The following is a 27,822-nucleotide window of genomic DNA, read 5'->3' on the forward strand; positions in this document are numbered from 1 at the left end:
GAGTCAAATATGGCAGGAGTGTTGGAATTATCAGATAAGAAATTTAAAAATTAACTATAATTAATATGCTAACGGATTTATTGAAAAAGAAAGGAGACAATATTGTTAGAGTAGGTAGTTAGGCAGACACAAGCAGGACAGGTGAGGCCCCTCTCCAACCAGGAAGGTCAGGCAACCATTAGGTGATGGGCAGGTGGTTGTTAAACTGTCTCTCTAAAGCAGTAATTCGTTGCAGCCAGCACCAGGGAAGGGCAGTCTCCCAATAGATAGGAAACACCTGAAGCTGGGGTCAGCAACTTCCTGATAATATCTCAGGGGTTGGGCAAGTGGGCTAAAGCATGCACCCTAAGAGGCAAAATGACAAAGTTTAACTGGTATATGACCTTCCTCTAGGAACACTTGACAGGTAAGGGAAAAATGACTCAAATGAGCATGTGTGCAACTTCGTAAATACGCTGCCCCTTCCAAGTGCTGGCAGGCCACTGTGCATGCAGACAGCCCACCCCAAGGGAAGAATCAGGGGAGAAGAGATGCAAAACCCAGAAGCATGCTAACAAAACCCCAAGTCAAAAGTCAAACTGTGCACTTAGATGTCTCAAGTTACCCCCTCAGCCCTCTTCTAAGTAAATGTAAAATAACAACTTAACTTCCTTTTGTTCCTGCTCTAAAACTTTTTAATAAACTTTCACACCTGCTCTAAAATTTGCTTCAGTCTCTGCCTCTGCCTTGTGCTCCTCAGCCAAATTCATTTTTCTTAGGGGGCAAGTATTGAGGTTGTTGCAGACCCATTCAGATTCGCTGCTGCTAACAATATGAAATAACAGATGGATAATGTAAGCAGAAAGATGTAAATTCTTAGAAAGAATAAAAAGATGATTAAGATAAAAAAATTCTAAAACACATGAGGAATCCCATTGCTGGGCTCGTTAGTGGGATTAACATAGCTGGGGAAACAATCTCTGAGCTTGAGGATGTGACAATAGAAACATCTAAAACTGAAAAGAAGAATGAAAAACTAAAATACAAAACCAAAACACAACAGAATATCCAAGAACTGTGGGAAAACCACAAAAGATGTGACATACACAAACAAAAATACCAGGAGAGAAAACGGAGAAAGAAACAGAAGCAATACATATTTGCAGCAACAATGCCTGATAATTTTCATGAATTAATGTCAGACACCAAACCACAGATGCAGGAGATCAGAAAATTCCAAGCAAAATAAATGCCCAAAGAAAGCAAAACTACACCTAGGCATGTCATATTCAGATTTTAGAAAATCAGAGATAAAGAAAAAAATATTTAAAGAAGCCAGAGACCTTATCTATAGAGAAATGAGGACAAGAATTACATTAAACTTCTTCTCAGAAACTACGAAAACATAAAGTTGAGTTAAATATTTGAACAGTTGATATATTTGAAAAACAAAAACGCCAACCAGCCAACCAGAATTCTGTCTGTTAAATTATTCTTCAAAAGTGAAGGAGACATATACATTTTCTTAGCCAAAAATTGATGGGATTTGTTACCAGTGTATCTGCCTTGCAAGAAATGTTAAAAGACTTTTTTTTTAACATCGAGGAGAGGAAGAAGAAGAAAGGTTCCAAACTCAGATCTATAGAAAGAAAGGAAGAGCATTTAAGAATAACTAAGTGAAGGTAAAATTACAACTTTTATTTTTTAAATTCTTGATTGATTTAATAATAGTGTTCAAAATAATATCAACAATGTATTCAATTACATATACATATTTGTATATGTATATGCAGATGTATATAGTATTAGTCTGTTCTCACACTGGTAATAAAGACATACCCAAGACTGAGTAATTTATAAAGGGAAGAGGTTTAATTGACTCATGGTTCAGCATAGCTGGGGAGGCCTCAGGAAATTTACAATCATGGTGGAAGGGGAAGCAAACACATCTTTCTTCACAGAACAGCAGGATGGAGAAGTGTCAAGCAATAGGGGGTTATGAAACGGTCAGATCTTGTGAGAATTCGCTCACGATCACAAGAACAGCATGGAGGTAAGTACCCCCATGATTCAATTACCTCCCACTGGATTCCTCCCATGACATGTGGGGATTATGAGAAATACAATTCAAGGTGAGATTGGTTGGGACATAGCCAAACCATATCATATATGTGTATGCACATATATACATATGTATCATATAAGCATGAAATGAATGACACCAATGATATAAAGAACAGTAAGGAAGAATTAAAGATAGTTTTTTTTATTATAAGATTCTTGTACAACCACTTATAGTGGTATAGTGTTACTGAAAGTGTATGTAGATTACTTTTTAATGTATATTGCAAAATCCAAGGAAACCACTGAACACAGTAAAAAAAATTATAATTGATATTGTAAAAAAGAAAAATAGAATCATATAAACTGTTCAATTAAAACAATAACATGCAGACAAAGTATGTACAAAAAAGAAAAAACATAGAACAAAGGCAAGAAATAAAAACCAGTAACAAATATGGTGGATATTAATCCAACTATGTCAATAATCACCTTTAATTTTTGATCTAAGTACACAAATTAAAAGACAGATTTTGTTAGAGTGGATTATAAAACAAGATGTTGCCCACAAGAAACCCACTTTAAATTTAAAAACGTGTATAGATTAAAAGTGAAGAGATGTTTTGCTGTGAACCTAAAATTGCTCTTAAAATATAGTTTATTATTTATTTTAAAAGAATAAATGGATGGAGAAAGTATTATACATTCTAACAGTAACCTATTAAAAAGCACAAAATAAGACATTAGATCAGGAAACATTATTTGGGATACAAAATACTCTTACATAATGATAAAAGGTTCAATACTCCAAAGAGACATATTCTTTAATATATACACACCCAACAAGAGAACATGAAAATATGTGAGGGGCAAATTGATTTTATGCCTGTTGAATCTGTTCTTTCAAAATCAGTAAGGACATGGCCATACTCAACAGCATCATTGATGGACTAAATATTATCAACAGCTATAGCCCAGTTCATCTAATACCAGCAGAATACACGTTCTTCTCAAGTTTACCTAAAACATTCATAAAGATAGACCACACTTTGGGTCACCAAATACAGCATAACAAAATTAAAACAATACAAATTATTCAATGTCTGCTCTGACTACCGTGGAATTAAACTAGAAATTAATAACAAAAAATAGCTGGAAAATTCTAAAATACTTGGGGATTAAACAACACACTTCTAAGTAACACATGGGTGGAAAACAAAATTTAAAGAACATTTAGAAAATATTTAGAATTACATAAAAATTAAAAATACTTTATCAAAATTTGTGTGATATGGTAAGAGCAGTGCTGTGGAGAAAATTTATAGCATTGAATGCATATATTAGAAAGGAAGAAATTTACAAAATCAGTAATTCAAGCTTCTACACTAGGAAATTAGAAAAATAAGTGCAAGTTAAATCCAATGCAGGCAGAATAAAATGAATACTAAAAATTCGTGTAGAAATCAATACAATTGCAAACAGGGAATCAATAGAGGACATCAACAAAACCAAAAGCTAGTTCTTTGAAGAGATCAGTGAGGTGAATACATTTCTAGCAAAGCCAACAAAATAATAATAAATAAAAAGAGAGAGAGAAGACACAAAATACTAATGTCAGAAATGGTAGTAGGGACATCGCTACAGATTCCATGGACATTGAAATGAAAATAAATACTATGAATAATTGTATGACCACAAATTTGACAATCTAAATGAAATGGACCAAATTTCTTGAAAGACAGAATCTGCCAAAACTCACACCAGACAAAATAGATCATCTGAACTGGTTCATATCTATTAAAGAAACTGAATCAAAAATTAATAATTCTCAATCACTGAAACCATCAGTAATAGGTGAGTTCACTGGTGAATTCCACCAAACATTTAAAGAATAAATTATATAGATGATCTACAATCTCTTTCAGAAGACAGAATCAGAGAAACACTTCCTAACTCATTCCATGAGGCCAGTATTTCTCTAGAATCAAAACCAGACAAAATATACTGGAAGAAAATAAAACTACAAACCAGTATCTCTCAGGAACATAAACGCAAAAACCCTCAAAAATATTATCAAATCAAATTAGACAATGTATAAAAAGAATTCTATAACACAACCAAGTGGGATTTATCCCAGGTATGCAAGGCAAGTTTATTGTTTGAAAATCAGTAAATGTAATCAATTTCATCAACAAGCTAAAGAAGAAAAATCACGTTATAGCAATAGGTGCAGATAAATTATTTGGCAAAATCAAACACCAATTTATGATAAAAATTCTTTTCAAGCTAGGAGTAGAGTAGAACTTCCCCGATTTGATTTTTAAAAATCTACAAAATCCTATAGCTAACTTTGTATTTAATGGTGAGAAACTTTCTGTTAACATCAGGAATGAAGCAAGGGTGTTCTCTCTCACTATTGCTTTTCTTTCTTTCTTCTTTTCTTTAAGACAGAATCTCACTTTGTCACCCAGGCTAGAGTGCAGTGGTGTGATCTCAGCTCACTGCAACCTGCAACTTCCAGATCTCAGGTTCAAGTAATTCTTCTGCCTCAGCCTCCCAAGTATCTGGGATGACAGGCAGGTACCACCATGCTGTGCTAACTTTTCTATTTTTAGTAGAGACGAAGTTTCACTATGTTGGCCAAGCTGGTCTCGAACTCCTGACCTCAAGTGATCCACCCGCTTTGGCCTCCCAAAGTGCTGGGATTACAGACGTGAGCCACCATGCTCAGCCCTTCACCGCTGCTTTTCAACATCTTACTAGAAATGCATAATGCAATAAGACAAGATAAAGAAATAAAGAGTATATAAATTGGAAGAGATCAAATTTTCTTTATTCACAGATGACATAATTAGCTATGTAGAAAATCTGAAAAACCTGACAAAAAATTGCTTGCACAAATAAGTAATTCTATCAAGGCTACAGGATACAAAGCTAGAATACAAAAGTCAATCACTTTCTTATATACAAGCCATAAAAAAGTGGAATTTGAAATTAAAAACACATTACCGTTTACATTAGCACTTAAAAATGAAAAACTTAGGTATAAATCTAACAAGATGTATATAATATCTATATAAGGAAAATTACAAAACTCTGATAAAAGAAATCAAAGAAGAACGAAATAAACAAAGAAACAGTCCATGTTTATGTGTAGGAAAACTCAATATTGTCAAGACATCAGTTCTTCCCAACTTAATATATGGATTCAACACAAACTTAACCAAAATCCTAGCGAGTTATTTTGTGGATATAAAAAGCTGATTCTAAAACTGATTCTAAAGTTTATATGGAGAGGCAGAAACTCAGAAGAGCCAACTCAGTAATAAAAGAGAAGAAGAATACAGGATAGCTGACACTACCTAACTACAAGTCTTGCTATAGAACTACAGTAATCAAGATACTATGGTATTGGTGAAAGAACAAACAAATAGATCAATGGAACAGAATACAGAGCCCAGAAACAGACCCATATAAATGTAGTCAAACTGATCTTTGGCATACTAGCAATCTTTTCAACAAATGGGGCTGGAAAAATTGTCCATCCATATGCAAAAAAAGAAATAAAAGAATTTATATACAGACTTTATGCCCGTCACAAAAATTAACTCAAAATGGATCAGAAAACTAAATGTAAAACACAAAAACATAAAATTTACAGAACATAACATAAGGGAAAGCTTAGCTGACCTTGAGGGTGTCAATGACTTTTTGAAAACAACATCAAAAGCATGATCTGAGAATGACATAATCAATAAGACGTACTTCATTAAAATTAAAAACCTCTGCTCTGAGAAAGACAATGTCAAGAGAATGAGAAGACAAGTCATGGACAGAAGAAACATTTGCAAAAGACACATCAGATAAATAACTTTTATCCAAAGCACACAAATAACTCATGAAGCTAAGCAGTAAGAAAATGAAAAACCCAATGAAAAAATAAACCAAAAAAACTTAATAGACACCTCACAAAGAAGATAAGGAGATGGCAAGTAAGCATATAAAAATGTTCAGCATCATATGTCATTAGGGAATTTCAAATTAACACAATGAGATACCACTACATATTGTTTACAATGCTCACAATCCAAACCATGGATGATACCAAAAATTTGGCAGGATGTGGAGCAACAGGAACTCATTCGTTGCTGGTGGGAGTGCAAAATGGTACAGCCACTTTGGAAGACAGTGTGGCGGTTTTTTATAAAACTAAACATATTTCTATGATATGCAATCACATTCCTTGGTACTCACTAAAGGAACTGAAAACTTATGGCCACACACACACAATTGTGCACATGGATGTTTAAAGAAGGTTTATTCCTAATTGTCAAAACTTAGAAGCAACTAAGAGGTCCTTCAGGAGGTGAGTGCCTAAATAAACAGTGGTAAATCTAAACACAAAAATAAAATATTCAGTTCTAGAAAGAAATGAGCGATCAAGGCAAGTAAAGAACTTAAAAATATACCACTCTGTCATATTGATGATTTAAGTTAAAGCCACTTGAAAAACAGCAGGTGCAAAAAGATCACTCTGACTTTAGTGCTTTCTTTAAAGCAGAAGATGAAATTTTTATGTGGCAGATGTCCTCCCTATACTAGAGGAAAAGAAACATTCTTATCGTCACAGATGAGGAAATTGATGAGGAAGTCATAGGAATTCTGTACGAACAAGCCGTGTTAAACTAACTCTTACCTTCCTAGATACATCTCTACTCAATTAACTACCCTAGCCTAATCTCCTTTGCCTTATCATATTTCCACACTTTGCTATTCTTTGTCTAATTAAATAAATATGTATCTGACTCTAATGCTTCGTTGGATCTTCATTTTCTTATGCCATGTAAAACCTGTGTTAAATTAATCTGTATGTTTTTCTCCCATTAATCTACTAAATCCTATGTTTAAAAATCTACAAAATCCTATAGCTAACTTTGTATTTAATGATAAGAAACCTTCTGTTAACATCAGGAATTAAGCAAGGTTGTTCTGTCTCACTACATCACTACTGCTTTTCTTTCTACTAATCTACTAATTCTCAGACACAGCCAGGACCCTAAGATGGTGAAGGTAGAATTTTGCCTCCCCTATACATGAAAAGACATAGAGGAATCTTGAATCATATTACTAAGTGGAAAAAGCTGATCTTAAAAGGCTACATACTTATGATTTCGATGCTATAACATTTTGGAAAAGGCAAAACTCTCGAGATAGTAAACATATCAGTGGTTGCCAAGAGGTAGAAGAGAGAAAGGGATGAATAGATGGAGCAAAGAGGGTTTTTAGGACAGTGAAACTGTTCTGTATAACACTGCAATAGTGAATGCATGTCATTATACATTTGTCAAAACCCAAAGATTTTACACCAAAAATGAACCCTAATGTAAACCATGGACTTTTGGTGAAAATGTGTCAATGTAGGTTCATTAACTATAACAAATGTGCTCCTCTGGTGAGATACGTTGACAGTGGGAGATTATGTATGGAGGTAGTGGGTACATGGAAATTCAGTATTTTGTGCTTAATTTTGCTGTAAACTCAAACCTGCTCCAAAAAATGAAGTTTATAATAAAAAATGAGGTGAAATAATTGTTTTAACTACATTTTTTTGAATGTAGATAGAATTGTGAAACACTTGGCCGAAAAAGATGAATATATGACTACGCTAGCAATTACACATCACCCCTACTCCTAGCTTTTAGTTTTTATTCATTTTATGTTGATTACACTTATAAAATGTACATTTTGTTCTGTTATCATAATTAACAAAATTGTCTAATATTTGTTCTCTTCTTAAGTGAAGTTACCAGTTATCAGCCTTCTTTTGCTATGCTTTATTTTAATATTTCTTAATTCCTGAGTTCTCTATTTTGATTCATCCTTTAATTGGTTAGATTTTCTTGACAGAAAATGCTTTGCAAAGGGTCAGTGTGTGATATATTCCCCTACTTTTTCATGTGTGAGAATGTCTGCCTGATGCTGTCTTTATACGTGAATGGTATCTTGGCTTGTACGATATTCTTGAGTCACAGATTCTTTCCTTAGAAACCTAGAAAAGACACTTGTATTAGTCCAGTCTCACATCGCTATAAAGAAATACCTGAGACTGGGTAATTTATAAAGAAAAGAGGTTTAATTAGTTCACAATTCTGCAGGCTGTACAAGAAACATGGTAGGATGAGCTTCTAGGGAGGCCTCAGAGAACATACAACCATGATGGAAGGCAAAGTGGGGGCAGCACTTCACATAGCTGGGGCAGGAAGAAGAGAGGGCAGCGGAAGGTGCTACACACTTTCAAATGACCAGATCGCATGAGAACTCTATAATTAGAACAGCACCAAGGGGATGGTACTATACAATTAAGGAAGGATTTACCCCCACGATTCAATTACCTCCCACCAGGTCCTACCTATGACACTGGGGATTACAATAAAACATGAGATTTGGGTGGGGACACAGATCTAAGCCGTATCAATACTGGTCCATTATAATTCACAATTGAATGTTACTGAAGCAATGGCTGATACTGACCCTTGTAGGTTTGCTTTCTCTACCTGGATGCTGGGACAATTTCTATATTATTTTTCTTCAGTTTTTTTTGGTCTTTATTTTTTCAGGTGATAAAACATCACAGATATGATTCAAGCTACTTATGGCTTTCTTCCAAATTCTAATCTACCCCCTTCCTCCACAGAACCTCTACATTGACTTTTTATTCATCAATTTTCTACCAGCTGCCGTACTTTTAATTCACAAATTCCACATTCTATTTTTGAGATGAGTCCATATTTATATATGCAGCTTTTGTTTATAAGTATTAACTGTATATTCTTTTGGTAGCTATTAGTTTGTTTCCAACTTTACATTGATATGGTTTTGCAATGAACACTCCAGTACTTGTTTCTTAGGGCACAAATACAAAAGCATCTCTTGTTGAGGAACTGATGGTTCCAGGAATTTTATGTTCAGCTTTATTAGATATATCTAAAATGGTTATATAATATTATTTTTCTATCAGCAGTGTAAAAGAATTCTCATTTTGCAACTTACTCTTAAATATGTGACACACAACAAAGTGCCATACAAAATTAACTGTTATTGAAGTTGAGGTAATATCTACCTCATGAGTTAAGTGGTTTTCTTTAAATATACTAGTTAATATATTTATGACATACTCCTTAAAGTTTTAATAGAAATAAAAATAAAAACACCTGGATTCTATATATCCTAGAGGGTACATTGAATTATTAACTAAATTTTTATAATTGTTATTCATTTAATTCAAGGTTTTTATTAAAATTTATAATTCTCTCTGGGAAACAGTCATCTAATTCCTAGTATTTATTAATAACAGTATTACTTATTAAACATTTAATATTTATTATTAATATTTAGAACATTTTTCATGCCATTTCTTTTCTTGATTAGATAGTGTGTCTTTTATACAAGTTCTCTGCATTTTTTTAAAGAGTCAGTTTTTGATTTTACTGTTTAGCTCCTTGTTTTAAATTATTATTGGTGCCTGTATTTGTGTTTACTTCCTCCAGATTTCTTTGGTTTTGTGTAATTTTTTAATAATTTCTTGAGTTGAATGTGGTTTGCTTGTTAACTCATGGCTTATCTCAAAATATATTTTTTCATTTGCAAATATATATTATCTATCATTGAGTGAGGGGTGTACTTTTTCTTATGTAGATGATTTCTAAATTAATCCTACTTTGGTTCACAATTTCATGTTATTCATTATTTCCAAAACTTGGAATTGACAAAAGCATGTTCTATGTGATACTCATTTTTTGAAACTTAGTTCAACTTTTTTGTGACTAACTGCCTTCTTAGTTGCAAAAGGTAGATTAACCTAGTTAATTTTGTTTTCAAATCTTTTATATTTATAGCTAAATTTTGTCTGATAGATGATACATGTGTGTTAAAAATCTCCCACCGTGATTATAAATTTGTTCAATTCGCCTAGAGAATTGTTTATTTTCAGTCAATATTGTTTAGTAACTACAAGCTTACGATTGCAATCTGTCTTTGCTAGGTTATTGCACTTATCATTATAATTTTTATTATGGTATGCCTGTGTGTTTCTTAATTCCATTGAACTAAAATAATTGCTAATTGGCATTTTTATAGAGTATATATCTACAAAATTATCTAACATATTTTAGGTTGTATATTCATCTGCATTTTATGTATTCCCAAGGGTGTTAAGAAAATGTTTTATGTTGCTCAGCAATCTTGAATCCGTGAAAATGGTTAACTGAGAAAATTAATGAGATGTTGCATTGCATTCGTGGGAAAGCGACAGTGGTGTTGATGTGTGTAACCATGTGTGTGAGTGTAAATATAGGACTGTGTAAAGGGCTTGAGACTAGATAAACAATACTTGTTAGGCTAAAAGCTTTTGAAGTATGGTGAGAATATCATGCTATAAATCTTCATAATTTTAGAAAAACTTAATTGTGACAGTTGTGGAGGAAACCATGAAATAATTATTTTCATACTCAACAAAAATGTATTGGCACTAATAACCATACAAGTAACACTTATTCTTGAAACATCTCTTCTTATCAAAGCTAAACCTTTCTGTTACAATCCTGAATGCTTATTAATTTACTGAAATTCTTGTTTTTATACAGCGGGGCAAACTTCAGTGCTATCTTTATTGGAATTCTCATAATTTTTCATAGTTTTTCTTTTTCTGGCATCACTATACACAGTGACCATATAATTAATTAATTCCATAAATACAAATATGCTGTTTATTTGGAACAAGATCCTATCTAAATCTGTGGAAAGAGAGAGACCAAGGGGCAACATTTTGTGCATTCAAGAAGCTCACATTTTTAGTGGTGAAGACCAACAAATAATATTGATGTAATATTGAAAACGTTATGGGAGCACAGAAGAGAATTTAGTTCACTCTGTCAAAGGTTTCTGGAAGAGGGCTTGGTGTAAGAATACTGTACAAATGACATATCACAAGATCCAAATTTTAAAGCATAAAACAATTTTAATAAGAGGTTTAGTAAGGGAAGCTCATTTCATCAGAATGAACTATGTGAGCAGGAGTGGGAATGCACCTTGCTTAACTGGGAAGAACAGGTAGTCTAGTGTAGCTGGAATAGGGGCAGGGCAAAAACAGTGGCTGGTGCAAATAAGTTAATTAATGAACAAGAATAATTATTATTGTGATTATAATTATAGCCAACCCTTTCATGACGCTTATGATCTGCCAGGCACCATTCTGTGTCCGTCCGTCCTTCCTTCCTTCCTTCCTTCCTTCCTTCCTTCCTTCCTTCCTTCCTTCCTTCCTCCCTCCCTCCCTCCCTCCCTCTCTCTCTTTCTTTCTTCTCTTTTTCTTTCTGACAGAGTCTTGCTCTGTCACCCAGGCCAGAATGCAGTGGCACGATCTTGGCTCACTGCAACCTCCACCTCCCAGGTTCAAGCAATTTTTCTGCCTTGGCCTCCCAAGTAGCTGGGATTACAGGCACATACCACCACGCCTGGCTACTTTTTTGTATTCTTAGTAGAGATGGAGTTTTGCCACGTTGGCCAGGCTGATCTCGAACTCCTGACCTCAGGTGATCCACCTGCCTCGGCCTCCCAAAGTTCTAGGATTACAAGCATGAGAGCCATCGCACCGGCCCATTCTATGTTCTTTATACATGATAACTCATTTAAGCCTCAAAACATCTTTGTGAGATAACTAGTATTATTACCTCCATATTATAGACAAAGAAACTACAGTACAGAGAAGTTAAAAGTTTGCCAAAATCTCAGAAAGTAGTAGAACTGGAATTAAAATTTAGGTGTTGGATTCCAGAGCCAAAGCTCTTAAAAACTTACACAGTATTTCAAGTAACTACATACAGAAGAAATTTTTACAAGATCAGTTGCTCTCATGGAAAGGCATATACATTTCATCTGTTTTTCTATTTCCTTGGCGTAAATGATTCCCCCAGGAAAATAGTTATTTGTAAGTACCATCCCAACACAAAGGCAGAGGCAACACAGATGGAAACTGACAAAAGCCCTGAAACTTGATGAACTTGTTGTCCTTTTATTCTTTTTAGAATTGGTTATTGGTTTTCATTACAAGAAGCTGTAACTCACATGCTGTGAAAGTAAGACAATGTTAAACTAAGCCCTCTGTTGGGTGTTGCGGGGTGGGGAGAAACATAGTTGACAATGTCAGCTGCTCCTGTCACTGTGAAAATGCAAAATTGTGAATATTTCAGGCTTCTACACAACCATAAAGCTCTCAAGGGCAAATAGTTTTATTTAAAACTATTTAAACCACTTTAAGTTCAGTTACCAATGTATTTCTGAGCTCTGGCCTGAAGCCAGTATCTTCTGGTCCTAATTTAGTCCCTAGTAGAATACAAACTTTAAATTTAATGTTCTCAATTAAGCTAACCCCAACTTCATCTGCCTCCTTAGGGACTTAAAGAAAGTGCTTCTCCTATTTTTTTTTTTTTTTTTTACTTCACAGCTAGGTGTGCTGTACTGAGACGTGAACATGTGTCTTTCCAAACAGGGACGTAGCTAACCTTGCCAACCTAAAGCCTCTTCAAAACTCTGAAATTGAGTTTAACAGACTGTATTCACAACACTTTCATCGTTGCTTGTGTCCTTTAGCTACTTGCATAATTATTTAACTATTCCTTCTTGCCTGAGAAAGTCCAAACCTGAGGTCTAAATTTCTAGCCTTACCATGACTTTATGCACATCAGTCTAATGGAGGTTTCCCTCGAACACTATACATTATCTTTTTATCGGGTTTCATTTATGCTGTTCTTTTTATCTGTAATATCGTTCCTCATTTCTCCCACCGCAAGTTTGACAAAATTGTAAACAAATTGCAGGGCCCAGCTCAAATAACACTCTTCTCCCAGAAGGCTCTTTCTCTACTTTATACTCAAAGCATTTTTTTAAAAACCTGAAGAAAGCCCTCATCGAAGCCCAGTTGGAATTACATCACCTGGTACAATTAATTAGCATCGGCACTTCTTCCCTCTCAACTGTTACCCAGCCTCTGTGGTGACTCACGTTGCTTGTACAGAAGCTTTCTCTGTGCTCTGTATACAGCAGATGCTTCATAATGGTATTCGGTATTGAATAACAATAATAGATATATTGAAATCTACTGCTTTATATTTGAGGCCGGAAGGAATAAGGAAAAGATAACAGAACCCTAAGTCAAAAAACACTCAAGTTCAGAGCGTGGCTCTACCACTAATACCGTGTAATGTCAGACAAATACTATTGTCTCTGGGTCACAGGAGAATACACTAGGTAATCTTTAGGATTCCTCATGAATTTAGCATTTGTCATTTTAGGATTTCCCCAGCAATATCATGTACAGAGAGTACTGATTACTTCAATCCTCAGCTCCAAATCCAGCTTGAGAAAATTCCATTCTAGATGATGATCAATGAAGCCTCATATATGGGGTCAACTAGTACATCTACACAATATAGCCTGACATTTTCTGATACTCCTGGAACCACATATGTACACAAAAACTCATTCTACAAAAGAATTTGAGTGGAGATTGGGAATAAAACTTTATTTCACTGACAAAGAAACTGATGTCCAAAGAGTTCCATTATTTTCTCAAGTCATGCAAATAGCTACTAGCAGAATCCAGGCACTTACCCAGAGTTTTCATCTCCCAGGAAGAGCTTTTCTAAATGAACTCAGAATTTAAATATTTAACTGAGTTAAAAAGCTGAGATAAAGGTAATGAAGAGGAAAAATAAAGGGAGAAAGACTGTGTTTAGAGCTTTAGCTAGGATATTTAAATGTAGTGGAAGTAATCACTGGGTTTTTTGAGAGGCATTGTAATTGTGTAAGAATTGCAGTTCAAACACACAGGTGGGAAAACATTTTAAATTTTTGTATTTGTATATGATTCAACCTAATGTATATGTTGGAATCCCATTTCAGTAAGTAGTGGAAACTTAATCTTGATCACTTCAGGGTTCTTCTCCTTTCCCAGGATTTTTTGCAAGCTCCAAAGGCTTTATTTCGTGCCAAGACACCAGTGAGCATCTGAGTCTCTATTGCTATCTAATTATGCACCGAAATATCCACCACGACTTTGACTGATGACGGTAGGTTCATGCAAATCACTGCTCAGTCATCCCTTATTCTCATAGTCAGTGAGTCCTTTCTCTGCGTCTCCTTTGTTTCCTTCTGCATCTCCTGGCCCACACGGGGCCATAGGAGACTCTGAGCTAAGTCCTGATTTGCATAAACCACGCAGTTATTTCTGAACTGGGTTTTGCTTCCTGCTCAGGCTTTCCTGGAAAGCAAGGCACAGGCCTCTCAGCTCCCTCATTTTTAAATCTTATATGAGGATTTGATTGTCTTCCCCAAAATTTTGGTCTACAGTGGAGAAAGCATCAGAGAAACTTCTCCATTGCTCTGGGACTCAGTACTCTTCTCAACCCAGGAATTTTTTTAAAATTTTAACTATAGAAAATTTCAAACATGCACAAATATAGAGAAAGAATACTATAATAAACCCCGTGTACCGATCTCCCAGCTTCAGCAATCATCTACTCAACGCTAATCTTGTTTTAATTACACTCCCACCCATTCCCTGCCAATGTACTTTTGAAACAAATCTCAGACATTATTTCTTTCAATTTGAAAGCATTAAATAATCTATAAATGATAGGGTTTAAAAAAATTACACAGTACTGTTATCAGAAAAAACAACATTAATTCCTTAATATCATCAAATGGCTACTTAGTATTCACATATTTCACACTTCTTTGAGTGTCTAATAAATATTTTGCTTTTAAAACAATGTGTTTGCTTGAATTAGGATCCAAATAAGAATGATTTATTGCTATTAATTGATATATCTTTTAAGTCTGTTTTCAGTAGGTAAGGTTCTTATCAATCTTTGTGCTCCACCCTAACCCCTAAGATCTTTCCTTGAAGAGACCAGGTCATTTGTCTGGTAGATTTTCAGGAAATCCTCATCTGGACTGTGGACTCTTATATAAACATACCTGTCAGATATCCTCCCAGATTTTTCAAATTCCTTTTTGTTTGGGTGAGGGACAAAGGACAAGATGGAGGAAGGTGAACAAGAAAGCACAATCCATGTTGCTTCCGGCTTCTTCCTCACCAACTTTCCCGCAGGCCGGAAAATGCAGCCGGCGCCAGGGAAGATGCAGATCAACCGAGCATGCGCCAGGTGACGTCAATCCGAAGCGCTCGAAACTTACCCGGCCACGCCTATGGAGACGCCCCTATCATGCCCTTATCCCGCCCACTGCCCTCCCCCTTCCAGTACCAATGCATAAAAGTCCGCTGCAGGCAGGAGCCGGCGTGACTTCTTCCGACCCTGCGTTCGTGGACCGGAGAACATCACCGGAGCGCAGGCGGGACTTCCCTGCCCCCCTCCCCCCCACCCCCCCACACCTGAGGACCAGAGAACCTCCCGGGAGAGTGTATGCATATTTGCAATAAAAGAATGCTGCTTTCTTATGTACTTTGGCATCATGTTTAATTACTTAGCTCTCCTAAATTAAGTTACATTAAATTAAATTAAGACACTTTTCATTGTCATCTATGATAGTGTGTGACACAAAACCTCAACTCGGACTGTCTTAACGCAATAGAAACATATTTCTTCACAGGAAAGTTTAAAACCAGTGTTACGGATCCTCTGAACAGTGACTGCCCTCCATACAATGATCCAGGGACCCAGGATCTTTACCTTTGTTGATTCCCCTGTGTCTAATATATGCCTTTTAGTGATTACCTAGCAGGTCCTCTCATTCCAGTCAGCCAGCAGGGGAAGAGAAAGGATAATTCATAATTATCCCATGTGGGAGGTGTTTATTTTCTTTAATACACAAGAGCTGGATAGGGATCTGAATAGGGAGGGAGCATATCACTTCTACACATATTCCTGGGCCACACTCCACTGCAAAGGAACCTGGAAAGTAACATTTAGCTGTGTGCCAAGAGGAGGAAGAAATGGGGTTCGTGTAAAATCGGCCAGTCTCTGACCCTCTCCAAGGGTTACGTTTTTGAAACTCAAAAGCCAAAAATAAAAAGTAGAAAGTTAAAACTCATCCTGCTCTATTACGTCTTTTCTTAATTAATAAATCTACGTTTACCTAATTTGTCAGGGCAACATAGTAGGTTTAAAAAAGAAAAATGTCAGTTACAATTTCAATTGTTTTTTTCTGCCATGTAATGTAGTAGTTTATAAAACAGGCCTATAGTTAAGTGGATTGAGTTTGGATCATTCATCTACCACTGTCTAGTTGTATAAACTAGGTTAATACGTTTCTCTGAACTTTGCATCCTACATTTATATGACACTAATAATCTCTTACTCCAAAATGTTACAGTAAGGATTAAATGAAATAATATCACAATGCCTTATAAAATGCAGAGTCTCAATAAGTGTTAAGTAATAATATCAAGCACATATGACTTCTCTAACTGCTAAGTCATTTGCCATTACTTTAATCCTGGTGTTACATACCAAGCCTCTACACAGAATTAGCTCATTTTCTTAATGTAGTTGTCGAAATCTATCTGCAAAGTTTTGGATACCTGTCTCCTCATCCTGAATCTTGAAAAACTAATATATTCAGAAGCAGTTAAGAAAACTATAGAAAGATATAAAATGTGTGTCACTGAAAATAGTACAGAATACTGTGTGTATTATTCACACTTTTAAATGGATTATTTCCTTTAAAAAAATTAGGTTGAAATACTTTTTATTATTGTTTTGATTCTTGTTTTCTGTTTTGTTCTGCTTTGAACTTGTCAGCCTTTTGCCTTAAGCAATATGTACAGTTGATCTCCAGATGCCTGGAAATGAGAATCTGTCAAGGTAACTCTCGCCTTCATTGCCAAGCTGAGGGATCCAGCTGGAAGTAAGAGCAGCTGCTCTTGGTGCCCTAGTTTGGGTCACTTCAAACACAGCTTTAACTTTATCCTGTTTTAAATGCAGACATTTCAAGATCCCATGGAATGGAACACGACCCATCTATTTTATATTTGGATGCTACTTTTACTGAGGATACACTGCAGGGGTGGGGGTGGGAGGAAGGGAAAGATAGGATAAGAGCCTATTGGTGCCAGGTCAATGATATCTATATTTTTAGAGTACCTTTCCACATCCAAGAATGTGTCTGCTATATCTCAGTATTCTTAGTCATAGAAGGCCCTCAAAAGTTAGGTGGCTTAAAAAAAAAAAAAAGTTGGATGGTGCTTCCCTTGTGTTGAAAAAAGGTGAGCCTGGTTGGGAATTGGACCCGTCCACCTTACCGAAAAAAAAACCTTTCTTCCTAGGGTGGAAGAGAGCCACCATTTCTCTGCTCTGCTTACAGCCTATTTTTACATTCAGGAAGTAGAGTTATTGCAGAATCATGAGAATTGGAGATGGAAAGAATTTACAAAGCAATTCATTCCAACTAGATGCCACTTGAGAATTTTTAGTCTGCTCTCCAGTGGTGGTTTGGGCCACTACATTCCTCTCATTGTGTGCTGATTTCACCCAAAGCTAAAATTCTATCAATTTCATAAACAAAACCAAATAGGTATTTAAGAGTCTATTCACAGTTAGATTTAAATGAATTACTTCCCATGAATTAAACTACATTTCTACAGTTATTTTCTTTTACAGGACAAAAACGTTTTGGTAAACAAGGTCCAAAACCACTATATATTGATAAGGCTATATAAACGTTCAAAATTAAAACAAAAATTTGATATGAAGTGAATAATAAATAATGAGACAAATCAAAATTTCTGTCACACAGATTACTCACCCTTTAAGACAATGGGATTCATCTTGTCATTATCATTCTGAATATCTGTAAAATAACCAAATTTGAGTCATGCTGTCTCAAAGTCAGAAAAAAAAATGAAATCTCGAAAAAGGTCTCATAATTTTACTAATGATAAAATAAAGATCCAGAGAAATTAAGGGACTTGCTTAAGGACTGCCAGAAAATTATTGGTAAAAGTTTATTCCTCACTGACTCCTAAACCAAAGCTCTCTGCACTTGAGGATACTATTGTCAATGAATTGCTTAGGAACTCGACAAATATCTGATTAAAATTTTGAAGCATTATTGTTACCAAGTTGCTTCAGTAGGATTTGGTACAATATCTGGTGAATTATAAGTCTCTAAAGAATCTATGATTGAGTTGTTTATGGTGAAATAGTTGAGATCAAGAAAATTACATGCTTGAAAATACCATTGACCTTACATGAGTTACAGCGAGATAGCGTCTGAAGGTAGAAACCAGCACTGTAATGTTTTAGTGCAATCCTCTGACTGAATTGTTGGGTGAATTACGGTCATTACTGGACTTCTCTAAGATAAAGAAATTCAATTAAATCATTTCTAAGGTCCCTCCGAGAGCTCCACTAGTTTACCTAGCATAGCTATTGTTGCTCAAGAAGCACTTACTGAAGGAATTTTGCACATATGTTCACTGAAAGATTTTTTCATATTAAATTTAGAGCACATCTTTTATTGGAAGAAATTAATGAGGAAATGGTAACCAGGCATATTGATTTATTTTACAAATGACTATTTTCTATATAACTTTTGTGAGGTTGTGTCCTCATGCTCTAGAATAATAAATGCACATATTTAGCTTTAAATAAGAGTTGAAGACTTGAAAAAGAATATAACAAATAAGTAAATTCTCTGCATTTGCTACAGTTCTCATGTGAAACAGAACCAAGAGGATATGTGTGCATGTGTGTGTGTGTGTGTGTGTTTGTGTGTATAAATAATAAAGAAATGTATTATAAGAAATTTGCCCACACAATTGTAGAAGCTAGCAAGTCAAAGGACCTGCAGGGTAAGTCAGCAAGCTGGAGACCAGGAGCGTCAGTGGTGTAGTTTCAATTCAAAAGTTGGCAGACTCAAACCCAGAAGAGCTAATGTTTCCGTTTTAGTCTGAAGACAGAAAAAAAAGCCAAAAGCCAATATCCCAGTTCCAGGGCCCCCAGGTAGAAAGAATTCTGTCTCACCTGGGAGGGGTGGCGGGGGGGTCAGCCTTTATGTTCTATGCAGACCTTCAATTGATTGGACGAGGCCCACCCACGTTAGAGAAGGCAGTTTGCTTTATTCACTCTACCAATTTAAATGTTAATCTCATCCAAAAACGTCCTCACAGAAACACCCAATGTTTGACTAAATATCTGGGCTCCCCATGACCGAGGCTTCTGACTCCCCAAAAACGTAAGTAATAATGAAGCCTTATTGATAACACAATAAACACATATTTTGTCTGTTATGTGTATTATTTACCGTATTCTTAAAATAAGCTAGATAAAAGAAAATGTTCTTAAGAAAATAGATCTACTATTCATTAAGTGGAAGTGAATTATCATAAAGTTTGTCATGTAGAGTAGGCTGAGGAGGAGGCGGAAGAGAAGGGCTCCATCTTGCTGTCTCGGGGGCAGAGATGGAACAGGTAGAGGAGATGGAAGAGGAAGCAGAAGAGGAAGGCACACTTTGTGTAAGTTTTATTGAAAAACATCCACATGTAAGTGGTCCTGTGCAGTTCAAGCCTGTGTTGTTCAATGACCAACTGTAATTAATAAAAATTAAAATCTGTGTTTTGGTGACATTACCACACAGTATCTGTGTGAGCTTAGCAAATAACTTAGCAAACTTCATATTTTCATATGAAGAATGGAAATAACAATGATTACTTGGCCACCTCATAGAGTTATTGTTTTAAACAAATGAAATGACATAAATTAGGCTTACGGTTGTGGAGTAAATAAATAAAAACAGAGTATTTTGATCCTGATGGCGGGGTGAGGGGGCAGTGGGGTGAGAGATTAGGGACAAGAAGAGAGAGAGAGGCAGACAAATGAAATAAAGGGTATGACTATGTATTATAAACTGTAATTGGCTCTAAAAAGTGAATTGTTATCTAATGCAATTTTTTATCTTTTTTTTTCTTTTGGTAGTTACCACTTGGTAAGAGAAGATATTAGGGCTCTACAAAGAAAAAATAAATTAGGCTTACAGGAGTGCACTTCAGGCATTAAGAAGGAATTTTTCTTTAACAAAATATGACACTAACCACTTCCCAGAAAGATTATCTAGTAATGTGAGAAATCAGTATGATTGAATGGAAACTTTCACCAAGCAGTTCATTAATTTCACACATTCTGTCATTTCCCCACTACTGTCTGCATGACTCTGCTATTTATACTGAAGGTTGATTTTGCTCAGAACATGGATATGAAGGAAAGAAGACAGCATAGGGTCTAGTTGCTTTCATTCTGTTTCACATTAATTCTTCTTTCATACTGATTCTCTTTCCTGTACCAGTTCCCAGTTGAGTGTCTTTTCCACCGCTGGTGAAATTAATTCTGTTTCAGGCTGCCTCCCTCAAATCTCCTTTAGACATGTTCCCTGCTGAATACATCCTCATTGGTTGATGTATTAATGTATATTGCTTTCATTATCCTAGTTTCTGACTCAAAATCCTACACTTCCTGTTTTTACAGTTATTGCAGTGAAAACTCCCTAGAACCCAACCTGAGATCACCATGTGTATGTGAAACTACCATATAGGAATCAAACATTCAATGACATTTTCACATATCTATAACTTAGATCCACTGAAAATAGGACATTGGGAATCATCAAGTCTACTATTTTCAATTTAAAGATAAGTGAGAAAGGAGAAAGAGAGTGAGTGAGAAGAGAGAGAGAAGGGAAAAGACAAGGATAAATATTGAGAGAAAGGATGTTCTTCAAGGTCATTCAGCTTATTAGTGGCAATGCTGAAATTAGAACTTCAGTTTCTTGACTCTGAATTTAGAGTTCTTTCCACTGAACTATTCTGTCTCCTTTGCTAGTGCTAACGTTTTAAATACTCAGAATTGTTCAATACCTTTAAATGGCTTGGTGCAAATTCCGAGGACCATTAGGCTTCTTCATTCCTCCTGGGGTCACCCTGACACACAGCCCTAAGCCGCCCATTTTCAGACAAACCCAGGGACCAAGGAAGGTGTCTGTGTTATTGACTATGTGTCCATTGGTTACTACAAGTATCTGAGTTTTAAGGACTCACCATGGATCGCATTTCCCTGCAAGCTGCACTGCAGTAACCCAGACACAACACTGACAGCTGTAGAGTAAATAAATAAAAACAGAGTATTTTGATCCTAATGGAGGGGTTGGTGGGGGCAGTGGGGTGAGAGGTTGGGGACAAGAAGAGAGAGAGGCAGACAGAATGAAACAGCCACAGCTGTGAAAAGAACAGATGCCAGCCAGAAGAGAGGCAAAGAGTGAGAAGGGGAGGGGAGAAAAGATCAGGGTTCCACCAATGTCAGAAATGTTGAAGCTCTTGGAAAGGGATACACATACTTGGGACAGGTGGGAAGTGTTTACATTAAAACCAGAATATCAAATGCCTTCCTAAATGCTGGCCAGATCATTCAAGACCTAAGTTGACCCAAAGGAAAAAGCTGAATTCCTTGCCCAGAAAGCCCATTACAGAGAGAGCTTCCAGAATTCTTTATATTCCATTCAAATTACTGGATATCAGCTGTGTGTTGCTGGCTATCAGCTGTGTGCATCAACACATCATGCTGTATTCCAGTGGCTCTTAAAGTGCAATCGCCTGACCAGTAGTGTCAGCATCATCAAGGAAATTTTGACAGAAATGCAAATTTTCACGCCCCATTCAGATGTACCGAACCAGAAACCCTGAGGGTGGGACCTGAATTCTGTTTTAACAAACCTTTCAGGAGCCTCTGATGCATGTTTAAGATGGAGGCCCTCAGCTTTCTGTGCATGATACTGCTTAGGTTCCTCAGGATTCTCCATAAACCTGTCACCCCCAGTCCAACAGGCCTCCATTTGACTTTATACCTTGGTCTGCCAGGGTTCTGTGGTATCCATTCCCTGATATTACTAAGCATCAGTCTCCAAACAGGGGCAACAGAGGCAAGAGAGACTGTGCAGTGTCTCCAATAGCTGGGGCAACAGAGCAGCTGAGCCTACAGTACAAAAGTCCATGAGCCCAACACATAACGCTGACCAAAGATTGACCTCATGTAAGGGTAATGGCCTCAGTCTCAAGGCCATTTAAAATAGCCTTCTGCAGTGCCTTTTATTTAAGGAATGCAAAACACTTTCCAAACCATTAAGTTACTGAACTCGAGCACATCAGTGTCTAGAGAAGATTTGGAAAATTTGGCTTGAAGGAAATTCAGTTTAATGTGAAGAAACACTTATTCTCTCTCCCTTGACGTTATTTTTAGGCATTGGTCATACAAGAGCTAGGCATCCGGAGACCCAGCTTCCAATCACACCTCTTCTACTGATCCTTGGCTCCTGGATAGTTACTTTTACTGTCTCATATCTTCATAAAATGAAGAACTTGATTAGAGAGGATACTTAAGGTCCTTTTTTTTTTTTTTTTTTCTTAGCTCTAACAGATAATATCTTTGTAGGGGAGCTGGCTTGTTAGTAGAGCCAATTTGAGCAATGAATTGCATGAGAGTGCTAAATTCAATTCTCTGTGTGGTCTGCAGAGCTTTGTTCAGTAGTCTCCTTTTACAAACATGCACGCTGGTTTCCGGAGGGCTCTGGTGGCTCACTCTGCACGACATGGCACCAACATATCAATCACCACCTTGAGGAAAAACTACTCAGTCCTTACTGCTTTGTACCCAATAGTGTTATGACTCCAACTGCAAAAAAAAAGTCACAACATTATTATTAAGGAAGTTGTTTTAGAGGTCGACTAGAAAAGAGTTTCCAAGTTCAGTAAACCATCTTTTGATTTCCTGGTACTTTTCCCACTAGATTCTGCCCTTATGTTAAATATCTCAACACATCTAAATCAAGTCTTACTTTGCCAACGGATGCAACTCTTAAATTACAGAACATCATATGGGAGAAAGAGAATAATTATTTAGTTAGTAATAACTCTGTGCCAGAATCTGTATTAGATGCTTTACTATGACTATTATTTTATTTCAGTTTTTTACATTGAGGAAATCTAGTCATGCTCCTCTCATTTCATCAATGGAAAACCAGAATTCTCAGGAAAGAGACCTAAGGTGACAGATTACGTCTTGAGTTCAGAGCATATGTAGGACCAGACATCCAGTCTAGTGATCTTTCCAATCTGCTTTTCTCCTTTTCCTGATATATGTTTATTCTCTTAAAGCCTCATTATACTCCCTGAAAAGTTTAAAGATAATGCATAAATAGGAAAACATTTGAAAGGAAAAAAGTTCTTTGGATTTTTTTATTTCTACTGCCCACTATAAAAATAACTGCATTTTAAACCTTGGGAACAATGAAATTCCCCAAGATAATTAAGATGTAGCTCAGAAAATTACCAAAGCAATTACTCCACTGTAAGGAATTCCTGCTTGAACTTCCAGAAAGGCCATGCTGTTTCAGACTTTCAGAATCACAGCGGCCAGTTGGTAGATACAGAGTAATAGCATGAGTAAAATGTGTCCATTGCTTACTGCATCTCAGCCACTGTGACATTGCTTAATTTAACCCCCAAAATAATCCACTGTGAGAAGGTGGGAACTATTATTATTGCCATTGAAGAATAAAGAAACTGAGACATAGCAAGGTCACACAACACACCTGAATTCAAACAGCTTATAAGTGGAAAACGTAGCCTCAGTAGAGTAAGCTTAGTTTAATTGTGGATCTTGAGTTTCTAATCTTCGTTCTTTACTCCCTCTGGGAACAGAAGGTGATAATTAATACCTACACTGTCCTTCAGAGTTTGTCAATCTTAGTGCCCGCTATCTTATTTAATCCTCATAAAAATGTGAGAAGGTGTCATGGTAAGAACTGTTACACCCCATGTGAGGGATGAAAAAAGTGAGGCCACGTGAGGCTAGGGAACTGGTCTGGATCTTACAGGTGGAAAGTACAGAAACAGAACTCAGTTATAGTACGTTGCATTTTGGGTTACAGCACAATAACAGACCATAGCTACTAGGTTGGGCATAGAGATGTGTCATAAAGCCTCAGTCCATGTCATGGAACAGGAGGCTATGGGAGATTTTTCAGCTTGCTCTGGGAAAGATGAAAAGGGGATGGGACAGTTCCTCAGGTCATAGCAGTAGTATAATACTCATGCACTCTCCTCTTACCCCTGAGTCCTAGGTGGATCGGAACAAGTAGTGGGACCCCAGTCACTCTTCCAAATAAGGGAGGAGGGGAGAACAAAACACAGAAGACAGTAGTTTATCCTGGTATCTGAAATTCTTTTTTCTTCTTTGGCTCCTTTTTTTCCTGTTTATAAGTGGACCACGGAATCGCTAAGCACTGACTGCTGCTCATTCCACTGGCCCTGGGCAGTCCATTTTAAAGGAGGAGTCACGGCTCTCCCCTTCACCTTTATTACAGCCTCCTCAGTGACAGGGGCCATCGCTGCCTTCCCTACTCATTCCGTACCACCAAGTGCCATACCATCCTTCTAGCTGTCTATACTAACTAAGTTCTCATCACGTTCTTCTGTCAAAGTATAACTCATGGTCTCATAAGTACACACCACTTTTTTCTCATGGTCTAATGAGTCCACATCGCTTTCTTTTTCTTTTTTGAGACAGGGTCTTACTCTGTTGCCCAAGCTGGAGTGCAGTGGCACGATCGCTACTCACCGTAATCTCAACTTCCCTGGGTCAGGTGATTCTTCCACCTCAACCACCCAGGTAGCTGGGACTACAGGCACATGCCACCATGGCAGGATAATTTTTTGTATTTTTGTGGACACAGGGTTTAGCCATGTTGCATAGGCTGATCTTGAACTCTTGGGCTCAAGTGATCCACCTGCCTCAGCCTTCCAAAATGCTAGGATTACATCCATGTCACCTTTTAAAATACATTTCAAAAATACAATATAAATAACTATGTTAAATTTAACCCTTAATGGACACTGATTTTTCCATAATGACAAAAGTCCTCTTTTTATAAGCAAATTTTACAAATGCTGGGACTTCATATTCTTAATAATGAAACAAACAAAACATTTTTAAATAGTCAAAAGAGAAAGGAAGAATTTATAGTAACACAGTTCTTGAATTATTCAAATGCTAGTTGAATTGAAAAGTTTGCATTGATTTTCAATAGAAAGCAAAATTATTTTGCAATTATTCCACTGGTGCCTTAAGATGTCAAAGATCCATTATTTTCCTTTTTTTCATATGTCCATATTTATTGGCCATCAAAACTCTATATTTCATGTGTTTATACACATGCACACACAGACACACATGCCCTTGGACATGCATGCTATCATAAAATGCCAAGATACAAATGCACAAGCACTAATCAAAAGCTAAAAATGCAGGAGCTGATTATCAACTTCTCTTTTCTATTTATATAACTTTGGGCTTTTAACTTTTAACTCTTAACACATCTGGTGCTTGGTTTCCATGCCAATACAATGGATACAATAATCTCAACCCTGCTTCCTTTACTACATCACAGAATTTTTGAAAAGATGAAAAGGCATCATTTATATTGAATAGCTTTGAAAACTATATGGCATTTTACATCAGCGTTTTTATTACGGTTATGGTTATTTCTCTTTTTGATATTTTCCTGTTTCATATAATGTGAATCTGCCATCGTATTAGAGATGTTGCTCTCTTTAACTGTTTTTATGACTAATAAATCTATGACTATTTAACTTCAATGAATACAAAAAATTTTGTTATTATTATTTATTTTCTCAGTTTCTTGTACTTTGTTACTTATGTGTCATTGTTTCAACAATTAAGCATGCCAAGCAATAATCTTGTTAAGAAGATTCAGTTACAATTGTCTATTAATTTATTAATGATTTAAAAAGTCCATTTTTCTTTTTGTTCATTTTTCTATTATGCTGTGAATTTTTGTTTTTCATTGAAAACATTATATCCAATATTTTAATCTGTATTTTTTTGTTCCAGTTATCCCATGCTGCAGCTTTCAGCACCTGATAGTAAACGTAACACAGATACACACACACACACACACACACACACATATATATATATATGTATATATAGAGAGAGAGAGTAAAGGAAGCAGGAACCACTAGGGGCCATCTTAGATGTCAGCCTGACACTCATCTTAACCCACTAAATTAGTAATCAGACATATACACATACAGAGGGTGAACTAATACCCAATGCCAAAAAAAATTAAAATTGTTTACTTATACAGCGGTAGCAACTGGGGAAGTCATTTCATCTCTCTGAGCCTCAGTTTCTTCTTAAAATGAGATTCATCTTATCATTTATATATGTAAAATATCATTTATCTTATTAAAATAGCTCCTTTGTATGCCTTACAGGTTGCTGTGGGGAATGATTATGACAGAAACTATGAATGCAATTGACAAACTGTAAAAAATGAGAGAATTTGTTTCATGAATTTGTTGGCCCTGATGGTGTTCACAGGTAGACCTAAGCCAGGGACTGGGGCTGGCATTCACAGTCCATGAATCATCATTCAAACCCTCAGCCATAAAGCAAAAGACAAGCCTGAGCTACTCTTTGATTTGTTGTGGTTTTGTGCTCTTTAAAGCCACACCCACCACATAAAGAAGCCAACAACTTACGAGAAATTTATTTAAAATGCTTGTTCTATTGAGTATAGCAACCTTAGGTCCAACCCTTTGATGATTAGCCCAGGTTGATTTTGTTAACAGCTTGCCTTGGGTTTGCAAAATTGCCCTTACATGACCCCAGTGAGTCTTAATTCAGCCTCAAACTTTAATGAAGACAGAAACCTTACACATTAGGGCAAAGAGCCCTTGTTCTCACCACCTCCAATCAGCACAGCTTGGGCTTCCAAAGCTACACAAAAGATGTTAGTGTTTCATCAGTTTAACAACCAGGCAGAGGCACCCAGATCTCACCCTGGATTCATTACCATAACCCAGCTTAAGAGCACAGAGACCACAAAGCTAATGCTGTGTGTGCTGCAGCAGGTACTGCAGTAATCCTCAGCTCCTGGATCACTGTAGGGCCAGGGAAATGTTAAAAAGCACAAGGCCTTGGGTAGCTCTAGGGGAACTGCTGGAATGTTGTTTATCTTCAGAGGGCAACAACTGGTCCAGTATTTCACAACAGGAAGGTCTGTCCTGGAGCTCAGACATTGAAGGCTTAGAGAAGCAAGGCCTGAAATAACCCCCCTTCCCCTCTAACTTCTATCTCCCCACCCTGCTGAACCCCCTCTCCTCCCAACACTTCAGATTTAAAAAAATAAAAGGTACAGCCAAGGCTACAACCTTGAAATAGATGTAGCTTTCTGAGTAGCTTGCAGTTAACTTAGTACTCTAGCTGAGATGGGAGACTGCCTGATGCAGCAGGACTTTAGGTGATAGGAAAGCCAGAAACGATGGCCTTCTTTTGTTAACTTAACCCCTGGCTTCATAAAAATTATCCATTCTTATTCCTCTGTGTTTTTAGTTCCAAAATTTTCTCTCTGAGCTCTTGTATGAAAGAAGGAACTGATTATGATTTAAATTCTAAAATAAGAGGCAATGCCTAGTAGCTTTAATTTAGCTCCATGTGATTTGAGGGCATTCATTCTACAAAGTCCTAATAAATAGCCCTATGATCTTGCACAATCAATTTACCTCCCCAAGACTCTCTGCAAACAGTCAGAGAAATGACAATAGCCTATATTTGGGCCCATAAAATGAGGCAGTTCTATGATCTCTGGGGATCCTCTCAATCTCCTTGGCAGAGAGCACAGAACAGGGAAAAATCT

Source organism: Rhinopithecus roxellana, chromosome 1, assembly GCF_007565055.1.
Source record: "Rhinopithecus roxellana isolate Shanxi Qingling chromosome 1, ASM756505v1, whole genome shotgun sequence".
In the NCBI taxonomy this organism is placed as follows: Eukaryota; Metazoa; Chordata; class Mammalia; order Primates; family Cercopithecidae; genus Rhinopithecus; species Rhinopithecus roxellana.